Here is a 12084-nt window from a genome sequence, read left to right on the forward strand (position 1 = left end):
AAATATTATATGACCTCACTCATACAAAATGAGAAGACAAAGTAAATGTGTAGAGACCAAAGTTTACTACTATATTTTTAACACAGATAACACGTCTTCTACATTGACTTGCCCACTGCACCCTCCCCCTGTGAGATATTTTTGTAAGCACCACCATGCCAATTTTTTTTACACTTTGCTGTAAACAAACACAGAAGGTGTGCATTATCTCCATAAAAAAATGGTAGTGGTTACTGGGGCAGAGGGAGGGGGGAAGGGGGCAACTGCTTCTGGGGCACTGAGGTTCAGTTTACAGTGACGGGAAAAGGGCACTGATGAAATGCAGGACTGCGCATCTGGTTAGTGTCACCGCTGTCAGTAAGTTCTGAACCTGTAAAAAGCTGACCTGGCAGATAATACTTACAACAACAACAACAAAAGCTGCTGAGCCTGCTTATGTACAACCAAACACCTCAAGGGATTTGGTTCCTTGGTTTTGAGCTTTAAGGTCATGGTTTCATGGACATCCCAGTTAACTGGCCTAGTAACATTACTGCTTCTGTTCTACCTCGCAGTTTATTGCATATTTCCTGAGGTCTTCAAAACTTGCAAGCAGACATCCAAGGCACAACAACTGGTCTCTATTCTCTGGAGCAACAGAGGAAGGAGAGTGAGGAACAGGAGGAGGAAATGGAACGTGTGGTTAACTGCCTCCATGAACAACTGCCTCTCCTGCCATGAGACCAGAAAAAAACTGGATAGTACCTGGCTACATTACTGAATGTTTCAATCAAAGATTCTATAGACAAATTCTGATCAAAGGGGAAAAAACACAGAACAGAATTTCAAATTATCATGAGATCCGGAATTTCTGGAGCCCTGGAGGCTGGATGAACCCTGTAACTATTGCCCTGAGATAATCTTTAAACCTTAAACCAAAAATATCCCCTGAAGTCTTCTTGAAACCAAGTAATAGTTAAACTAGTAAAGAATATCGGCCTTGAGCATTGTGCTCTTTTAAGATCTATCTATATGGTATCAAATTAACAACAGTAACCGGAAAGATTAAATAGGAAATTTAGGGGGCAGCGCGTTTATGTTAACACGGGGAAAACAACTCAGAAAAGGAGGGTGAGAATAGCTGCACAACTCGAATATAATCAATGTCACTGAACTGTACATGTAGACATTGTTGAATTGGTGTATTTTTTGCTGTGTATTTTCTCAACAACAACAAAACAAAATTTTTTAAAAAGGCCTAAAAAAATGAAAAAAAAAAAAAAGACTGGAAAGATGATGATTCACTTTCTCCAGTGACAAAACATATGAAAATCTATCACTGGCTAGAATTCAGAAGGCAAATCACATCCCTGACGAACTTAGAATCCAGGGAAAAAAGCTAGAAAACGAAACTTTATAGTGTGTGTTGGTTACTATTGGCTATCTTTAGCCATGAATTACAAGAAAGAAGTAAGTTCAGAGAAGTTCAGATCACAGCATGAACTTAGAGACAGTGGCATACTGACTGGGAGCAAACGGAGAAGAAGTCTTAAGTTCCTGAGGGAAATACACTGGCAAAGAAAACATAAGCTGAGACTCAGAATGCCTCTGAAAGTTCAAATAATTCCTGGACATCAAACTTTCTACAACAGGAGACCAACTTCAAAGGACCCAAGGAGAGCAGGCTCCCAACATCACTGCAGAAGTGGGTATGACCAAATAAAATCATGGAAAAGAACCGCCTAGAGAATGCTTCCCGGAGGCATGAGAAATATAGATAAGAGCTCCTCCAGGGAACAGAATCAGGGCCTGATCAAGAAAAATCCTTTTGCTCCAGGGAGTGGAGCTTTACGGTGTCTGTACAGAAGGGTTTTTAGATCCCTAGCCCCAGTGGGGAAACCCTGGTGGTGTAATGGTTAAGTACTATGGCTGCTAACCAAAAGGTTGGCAGTTCAAATCCATCAGCTGCTCCTTGGAAACTCTGTGGGGCAATTCTACTCTGTTCTATAGGGTCACTATGAGTCAGAATCGACCCAACAGCAACGGGATTTTTTTTTTTTTAGCCCTGGTGGCACAGTGCTTAAGTGTTTGGCTGCTAACCAAAAGGTCAGCAGTTAGAATCCACCAGCCGTTCACTGGCAACGCTATGGGGCAATTGTACTCCGTCCTATAGGGTTCATTATGAGCCAGAATCAATGCAGGTTTAGGTGTGGTTTAGGTGTGGTACAAACAGTTAAGCACTCAACTATTTGCTGAAAGGTTGGCAGTTCGAACCCATCCAGAGGTACCTCGGAAGACAGGCCTGGCAATCTGCCTCGGAAAAGTCGTAGCCTTGAAAACCCTATGGACCAAGTTGTACTCTGACACGTGGGGAGCCGCCAGGAGTTGGAATTGGCTCAAAAGCTACTAACAACAACAACAACAACACAGGTGGCACAAACAGTTTGCACTCAACTACTAAAGGTTGGGTGGTGCGAACCCACCCAGCAGTGTCATGGAAGAAAGGCCTGGCAATCTGCTTCCATAAAGATTACAGCCAAGAAAACCCTATGGAGCAGTTTTACTCTGTAATACACAGGGTCACCGTGAGTCAAAACCAACTAGATGGCAACGTGTTTTCCAGAAGGATTAAAGAACGGCTACAGAAAAATGACTACCACGTCTCTACACCTCTCCTTCCAAATGGGATTATTTATTAGGTGTGTCTTGCCTTATTAGGTATCTGGACTGGATGAAATTCTGGGCTGCCATCCTTGGACAGGGGGTCAGCGTGTTCTGCATGTGGGAAGAATGGAATAATTTGGGGACCAGACAGCAGAATGAAGCAGAGTCAATGCTATTTATTCTCTACACGGTTTCCTCTTCCTGGGCACATCAGAAGACAGTTTCCAGCCTCCCCTGCAGTTATGTTAAAGACCATGGGATTGAATTCCAGCCAGTGTAGTATGGGCAGATACCAGCCACTTCCAGGTCTGGCTTTTAAAAATATTCACTGAGATCCTCCAGCTCTTCTTCCGCTATGAGGGCAATCTGGCAGTGGCACAGCTACAAGATGGAGTAGTTATATCCAGCTCACTTTGGATTTTGCATGACAGAAATGAATACTTTGCTGTTACTACTGTTGCTGTTACCACAGCACAGCCCAGTGCTCAAGCTTTGGTGAATACAAATCACCTTGTTAAGACGGAGATTCTCATTCAGTAGGTCTGGGATAGGGCCTGAGATTCCACATTCTTACAAGCACTGAGATAATACCAACGTGGCGGGTCTATGGAATACACTTTGAGGAGCAAGAGCCTAACTGACATGGACTAACGATAGGAAAAGAGATGATTCTCTGGAGAAAATGAATTGCCAAAAGTCTACCCACACAGTGGCACAGGAGAGGAGGTGGGAGTTATCTCTCACTCTTCATTTCTCTAGAATAAAACTTGCCAGGATACAAGCTCTGAACATACATATAGTTCCAAATCTACAGCAAGTCTAATGAATCCTAGCTGAGATTAAAGGAGGGTGATGGGCGACTCTAGGAAGAAAGACTGACAGAAAAGTGTAGGTTTGACAGAGCAGACCACGTAGCAGGTGATATGACAGAGTATTTGGCAAGAAGAGTTTGTATACAAAAAACTGTGTAGGTGGGGAAAAAACGAGGCAATTTTAACCTTGAAAAGACACATAAGAAGGGAAAAGTTAAAAAAAAGAGAAGCAGTCACAGAGTTTTATTTGGCTCTGTAGTTGAATAGCAGCTATGAGGTCACTCACTAAACATTTATTCACTAAAAACAGGGCTATAACTATAGTTGAAGAGTAAATAAAAGGTAAGTGAAGCATTTAATAATCTTCAAATACCAAGACAGGAAAGCAATATTTTTATTAAGTCCAGTTTAACATGTTTTTAATTTTACAGTTAGTGCTTTTCATGTCTTGCATAAGGCTGCTTTCCCGGAGACTGGGAACAAAAGAACATCCGCTCTCACCACTCCTATGGTAACAGTGGACTTGAGGCCCTAGCCAGACCAACAAGGGAAAAAAAAAATAGAAAGCATACTGATTGGAAAGGAAGACATAAAACTGTCTTTCTTCAGTGATTGCATATGTAGAAAACCCTACAGAATTTACCAAAAAGTTATTAGAACTAATAAATGAATTTATAAAGGCCACAGGATACAAGGGCAATAAAGAAATCAATTGTATTTCTACATATTAGCAGTGAACAACTGCAAAACTAATTTCTTTTAAAATTCCATTCATAATAACATCAAAAAAGAAGACACTTAGGGATACATTTTTTCATGTATGTTTAATATACAGCAAAACTACAAAATATGTTGCAAGAAATTAAAAAACTAAATGAAGAGATATACCATGTTCATGAATTAGAAAGTTCAATACGGTTAAAACAGCAATTCTCAACAAATTAATCTATATATGCAATATAACCCCAAATGAAATCCTAAGAATTTTTTTTCCACAAATGGACAACCTAACTCTAAAATATTTATGAAAATACAAAGGACCTAGAATACCCAAAACAATTTGGAAAATAAAGAACAGAGCTGAACGATTTATGTTAACTGACTTCAAACCTTACATAAAGCTATACAGCAGTAACGACAGTATGGTATCGGCATAAGGACAGACAAACAAATCAAAGGAACAGAAATAAAGCCACACACATATCATCAGCTGATTTTCAACAAAAATGCCATAGTAATTCAACAGGCAAAGGATAGCAAAAGGATAGGGAATTCAATGAAAGATAACCTTTTCAAAAAATGTAATGAAACAACTGCATATCCATAAAAACAAGAACAATGAACCACTACCTCACACCACACACCATACTGCTGTTGTTCGCTGTTGTTGAGTCAGTCCAGGGCTCATGGTGACCCACGCACAATGGAATGAAACACTGCCCACTAATCCCAGATCAGACCATTGTGCTCCGTAGGATTTTCACTGGCTGTTTTTCAGAAGTAGATCATCAAGCCTTCCTTCCAAGTCTGTATTAGTCTGGAAGCTTTGCAGGAACCTAGTCAGCATCACAGCAACACACAAGCCCCCAGTAACAGAGGGGTGGTGGCTGCACATGAGGTGAACTGGCCAAGAATTGAACCAGGGTCTCCCAAAGGCAAGGTGAGAATTCTACTACTGAATCACCCATGTCTCATTCACACACCCCAAAGCCCCCTAAAAATGGATCGCAGACCTAAATACAAGAGCTAAAACTATAAAACTTCTGGAAGAAAACACAGGAGAACACTTGTACGACCTGCATTTCACACAGAACAGTACTTCAGGTATCAGTATTTCAAAGTAAAAGAACAGAAATCTTCTTTAACCTCCCTTCATATGGCTCCAATAAGAATAGACTACCTTCTAGGGAACTACAGTTTTGCTTCAATAATTACTTTTTCAGCACCTCTGCTAAAGCCATAACCAAACCAAACCTATTATCGTTGAGTTGATTCTGACTCACAGGAGCCCTACAGGACACAGCAGAACTGCCCCATAGGGTTTCCAAGGAATGGCTGATAGATTTGAACTGCCAACCTTCTGGTTAACAGCCGAGCTCTTAACCCCTGTGCCACAAGGGCTCCTCCGCAAACATTACAGCCTTGGAAACTCTACGGGGCTAGCTACCCTGTCCTAGAGAGTCCTATAGGCCAGAAGTGACTCAACGGCAATGGGAAAGATATATTAACACCACCAATAACTTTTAAATATAAAAACAGTTACCAGAAGAAAATTGTTATGTATTGCTACATATGATCTGGGAATGGATTGTTTCAGATGATAGACTCATAATGTATCATACAGAGATTACCAATTTTCCAATCAACACATACTCCTTACTTATCGACTATCTTGTTATCTGACATTTCACATTTATGAAGACAGTAAAATAACCCACTATCAAACTATTTTGTGCATTAACGATGAACGTCTGGCAGTAACGAACACTGAGGTATAAGGTGAAAGTAACGCTGGCTGTGACGGTTAAGATTATGTGTCAACTTGGCTGGGCCATGATTATCAGTGGTTTGGCAGTAATGCAATGATGTGATTTGGCAGTTATGTAATGACACAGTCATCCTCCATTTTGTGATCTGATGTGGTCATCCTCCATTTTTGCATAACACCAATTTTCGTGTAACGACCTGTCTTTGGAACCTAACCATGTCAAAAAGTGGGGAGTGGATATATAATAAAACAAATTTAGACTATTCTAAAGAAGCTCTGGTGGTGCAATGGTTAAGTGCTTGGCTGCTAACTGAAAGGTTAGTGGTTCTAATCCACCAGCCCCTCCACAGGAGAAAGACATGGCAGTCAGCTTCCACAAAGATTACTGCCTTGGAAATCCTGTGGGGCAGTTCTACTCTGTCCTACAGGGTTGCTATGAGCCAGAATCAACTTGACGGCAATGGGCTTGGTTTTTAGGGTTGGACATTTCATATAAGTGAAATCATACAATATATGGCCTTTTGTGACAGGCTGTTATCACTAAGCATAATGTTTTCAAGATTCATCTGTGTTGTAGCATCTATCAGTATTTCAATCCTTTTTGTGGTTGACTAATATTCCACAGTATGGATAAACAGCATTTTATTTATCCATTCATCAGTTGATAAATATTTAGATTCTTCTCACTTCAGGGTTATTATAAACAGTACTATAACGAACATTTGTGTGAGTGCTCGTGTGAGCATATGTTTTCATTTCTCTTGTGTATACACCTAGAAGTAGAATTGCTGGGTCATGCGATAACCCCATGTTTAACGATTTGAGGAACTGCTGACTGTTTTCTCTACAACCTTGCCAACACCTGTTATCATGTCTTTTTTATTACATCCATCCTGTGATTGTGAAATGGTATCTCACTGTGGTTCTGATTTGCATTTTCCTGATGTTTTCACCTGTTTATTGACCATTTGCATGTCTACTTTGAAGAAATGCCTAATCAAATCCTTTTCCCATGTTTTGACTTAGTTGCCTTTTTATTTTCGAAGTCTAACAGTTCTTTACATACTCTGGATACTAGACTTTCAACAGTTATTTAATTAGCTCATACTGAACCCTGGGGGCATGAAGACAGGATAAGAAAAGCAGCTCTCATACACTGCTGGAAGTAAACAGCACAACCACTTGCGAAAACCATCTGCATTATGTAGTAAAGTCACAGAGAGGCACACCCTGCAACCAGCAACCCCACTCCTATGTGTTTACCCGAGAGAAGCTCTTGCACTTGGAAAATTTTACAAAAATGTTCAGAGCAGCATTGTCTGTAATGCCCCCCCCAACAAATGTCCATCAACCGAAAAAGAGGAAAATAAGATATAAAGGAATTCTGTAAGTAGGCAGTTACAATTGATAAATATATTTACATAACAGAATAGTACTCAGCAGAGTAAATGAGTGAACTGCAGCTATAGGCAATATGGACGAAATTTAGTAACATAAGCGAAAAAAGCCAGAGACACAAAAAAACCCACATAGTACAATGTCATTTATATAAAAGTCAAAAATAAGCAAAAGTCAACAACTTGTGTTTTAGCAATGTATACATGTAAAGTTAGATTACCAAGAAATGATAGCCATAGGATTCACGATGGTGGTTACATCTGAGGAGAGGAAAGGGGACTCTAATCAGGAAGGGGCACACAGAGGCATCAATGGTATTGGTGATATTTTATCTTTAGAGTTCTATATAAGCAAATTACGAAGTTTTGTATGTGTGATATATTTCATAGACCTTTACAGTGACTTCTGAAAATAGTCCTAATACAGAAAGACACTGAAGCAGTTCAATCCTATATACACGACACAGAAGGGTATTATAATGAACCAAAAACTATACGCAAACAATATTATCAAATATTTTAACCCAAAAAAGTATACGCTTTGTAGAAACTGAGAAGATGGATTCTCTCCCTTTCTTGCTTCTTTCCACCTCTGCATAAGCCTGTCTTCCTGACCCTACCTTCACTTCCATGACTTGGATTAAATACCACCACCTCCAGGACATTCTGCCATTCAAATCTATCAACCTGATGGTCACTCATCCTCCTCTAAGTCTCCACAGCATTCGTATCACTCCAAGGCCCTCATCACATTATCCTTGGACTGCACATGACTTGACTCCTTTATCAGAGATAAGCACCTGGAGAACTAGAAAGCTAGCACGTCAGCCTAGCTTAGAGAAGGCGCTACATTTCTGTTGCTGCTCTTGTTGACAATTGAATCAACTAGAAAATTTAAGCATTTACAGTGGGTTGAGTAAAGAAACTGGATCCCGTCTTGTAAATTACACACAGTCAAAAACTGAAGAATTTAAAATTAGACCCTTTGAAAAACCATTTCAACACTGAATCTCTTCAATACAGCAAAAACAAGATTGACAACAGTCAACTAAAACATAAAATGTTTATCATGCATATACTGCTAATTTTCCATATTCCCAATGGGCAAAATAAGGCAGCATAAAAACTTCTCAAAAAATTATTTACCAACAGAACAGTCCACTGCTTTAGAAAATGTTTTAAAGTAAATCACACAACTAGAAAATGGGGGTGGGGGGGCCGCTGGTGAAGTATATTTTACAGAAGAAAAATAGTATATGACATTTCAGGACTCAAATTTAGGTGACATTAAGAAATGCCGGCAACTTCTTTTGCTTTCAGATACTGAGACAGTTTAGGTGCATTTACAAACCTAAACACGGTGTTATTATTGCAGAAATGAAACTGCTACACAAAGAAAAAAAGCCCACAAATGAAACAGTGATATCCCTCAAGTCGACGTCACTGACAATAAATGGGGCTGTGACCGGCCAAATCAATCCATTCTCACCTGCGCTTTTAGCTAATATCTTCCCGGAGCTAGTTTAAAAGAGTAAAAGATGGAGCTAGGGTTGCGAAGTTTAACAATAAAAATGCATTACACCCAGTTAAATATGAATTCCAGATAAACAATAACTGTTTTAGTATAATGTGTCCTATACAATATTTATACAAAAACTTACTCATTGTTTATCTGAAATTCAAATTTAACTGGGTACCCTATATTTTACCTGGCAGTCCTAGTTGGAGCCCAAACCAGCTCTGAATCCAATTTTCTCACTTTGTAGAAGAAACTGAGACCCAAGGAAGGAAAGTCATTGACCTAAGCTTAAAGGAAGCAAGTCTGCTTTGAAAAGAGAAAACATATCCCATTAGGTCACCTTCAGTTCCACTCAAAGTCCCTTCTATCTCCAGTTCTGTCCTCCCACGGAAGCACCACCAAGCCCGCATGCTCTGAAAGGGTATGGTTCTCCTCTTTAACATCAAACTTCCAAGTTCCAGTAAATCCTTTATCAACTCTAGTCTCCCAAAGCAACAAATTAGGTCATTACGGATTTCTCTTAACGTAAAAAAAAAAACTAACTTTTCTGCCTACACACCACCACATATTCTGTTTATTTTTCACTGTATGAAACAGGATCTCCTTTCCTCCTAAACCCAGTTTTCTCAAAATCAGAAAGGCCCTTGCTCCAGGGTTTCAAGATTTAGTCAGAGTATGTTCCCATTACTCCATGAATCTAACCTTTTTAGCTCATACACTCTCTCAACTTTCATGTTTCATGGTCTCAAATATATGCCTTTCAAAAAAGTCTTTCACTCTCATTCAGAAATGAAGCAGAAGAGGCCTCATTATTATGAACATACACTTACTTCCCCAGGACTGGGAGACAAGCAAAGATGGAAAGAGAAGGTCTTTACTGGAAACCTGGGGCCTTTTTCCAGCATATATATGAGAAATATACTGATTGTACATGACATACAATTGGAGAAAATAAAGGGAAAAATAAGAAAAAACTCTACATACGCAAAGTATTAATCTTCCAGATCCCAACACATTAATACACAAAACATTTCCCCAACGCAACACAGCTTGTCGACCTGTCATCTCGGGGGGCCTCAGGGGTCGGGTGAGGAGAGACAGAGAAGCAGATAAAGGTTTTATTTCTGTCTTTTTTACACACTGGGCTTCCAAGTATTGTTTACAGAAAGAGGGTTCCACTGCATTTAAAGAAGGAAAAAAACAGAAAAATCAATAATACAAACCATTATGACCTTCCCCGACACGTCTTCCATTAAACACTTCGCTCCGGTGAACAAGAATCCAAATCGCCTCACATCAACACAGATTTCAAAACAAACGCTTTCCAATTGAAGGACCAAACGTCTACCTGGGCTCTCCCTGCGGCAGCTCCCAACGTACGCAGGTCTCCCTGGCAGGTCTTCCCCAAACGTCGGACGGGGAAGGTGCTCAGACGCCCTCGTCCAAACTTTCACTTCACCCCCGGGAAACGCGGGCCCAGGACGAGCGCTGACTCGCCCGGTCTCACAGCCCGTCGGCGGCAGGACTTCGGCCCGGGCTGTTCCACCCGCACAGCCGGCCCTGCCCTCAGGCTGAGCGCGCGACAGACCCTGCGAGCCGCCTGGGGCGGCCCCAAGGGCGGACGCGAGCGCGGAGCGGAAGAACCCGCGAGCAGGCTCGCCGCCGCCTTTCCGCCGCCTCCGCGCCCGGACTCTGGCCCCGGGGCTCGGCAGGGCCCGTCCTCCCGGCCGCCTCCGCCCTGCCCACCTGTCGCGGGCCGCGCGAGCGGCAGCCACACCCCCTCCGGAGGCCGGGAGACCCTGGCCTCGGCGGCCGGCGGCAACGGCTCCGCGCTGGCGGGGGCGCCCCGGCGCGGCCGCGGGAGTTACCTCAGGGGGCGCCGGGCTCGGGGCGCGGCGGGGCTCGCGGCGCTGCGGGCCGGCCCGCCTCCAGCATGCCGGATACGCGGACGCAGCAGGGCGCAGCGCCGCCGCCACGGCGCCTGTTTACACCCGTCCGCGAGAGGACCCGGACTGGCCTGTCACGTGACGGTCGCCTCACGTGGTCCCCGGGGGTTGGGCGGAGGCGTTGCCGTGGCGACGACAGCCCTGGGAGCTGCCGGGCTGGGGGTTCGGCGGCCTGTGCACCCCCCTCGGGCGGCGCGGGGGCGGCGGGGGAAGACGCCCACGGCTGTCGCTTCACGCTTTGGGACCCCTGGGCCTGGCCGCATATGGGACTAGTCTTTAGTCACATTGGCCGGCATTGCGTTGAACTTGGAGGAAAAATGGAAAACACTTCTTTACCAAGGGGCGCAAATGGAAGGACAGCGAGGAACTAAAAACGGTTTTGTTTACCTAAATGCACTGGTTTTTGTTTGCTTTAACTCAAACCGGAGAAAGGGCGTGAGGAAGGTTTATGGGACTTCCAACTTTGATTTTAAGTTATATTTTACGATAATTTTCATGAGGATTAGTGTTTGTATGTTTGAATACAGACATGTCTAAATATTTGATTCAATATTCAGCTTTTGTCCACATCAAACTTGATTGATTATAGCTCTGTCACTTTTACTATTTCTACCAAGTCCAGCTTGCCTGGATCAAGCTTTGCAGAAGCGAAGCTTCAGCCACTGTTAATTTTATTTCTCCCATAATATTCATTTTAAGGATATTTAATTGTATTACTTCTTAGTAAATTCATGAATGAATTGGGAGCAAATCCCCTCAAATATTCCAGAATTGTTCAGTCTAGTTCCTCCCTTCAATTCTAATCACTTTGCAAGAGCAAATTGTCAGGCTCAAAACCCACCAAAACTTATTGCTGTCAAGTCTATTCCAACTCATAGTGACCCTATAGCACATGGTAGAAGTGCCCCCATGGGGTTTCCAAGGCTGTAATATTTGAGAGCAGACTGCCACATCTTTCTCCTGCGATGCGGCTCTCAGGTTGGAACTGCCAGCATTTCCGTTAGGCAGCCAAGGACTTAACTGCTGTGCCACCAGGGCTCCTTAGGGTAAAAACAGTGGGCTCAAAATATCCTCTAGGTCAATACAGGAGGTTCAAAACATTCTCTTTGTTTCTATAACACCTAGAATGCAACATCATGAAGAGTAGGCAGTATAGTGATTAATTTTCTTCATTCTCACCTTTTTTCTACAGAGAATAGGTTATCAAAATCAGTTGCCATAACTTGCTTGATTTTTTTCTTCTACTTCTGGCTTCTCTGGTGTTCTGTAAAGGCAGGAA

This window comes from Loxodonta africana, chromosome 16 (assembly GCF_030014295.1).
Source record: "Loxodonta africana isolate mLoxAfr1 chromosome 16, mLoxAfr1.hap2, whole genome shotgun sequence".
Taxonomy (NCBI): Eukaryota; Metazoa; Chordata; class Mammalia; order Proboscidea; family Elephantidae; genus Loxodonta; species Loxodonta africana.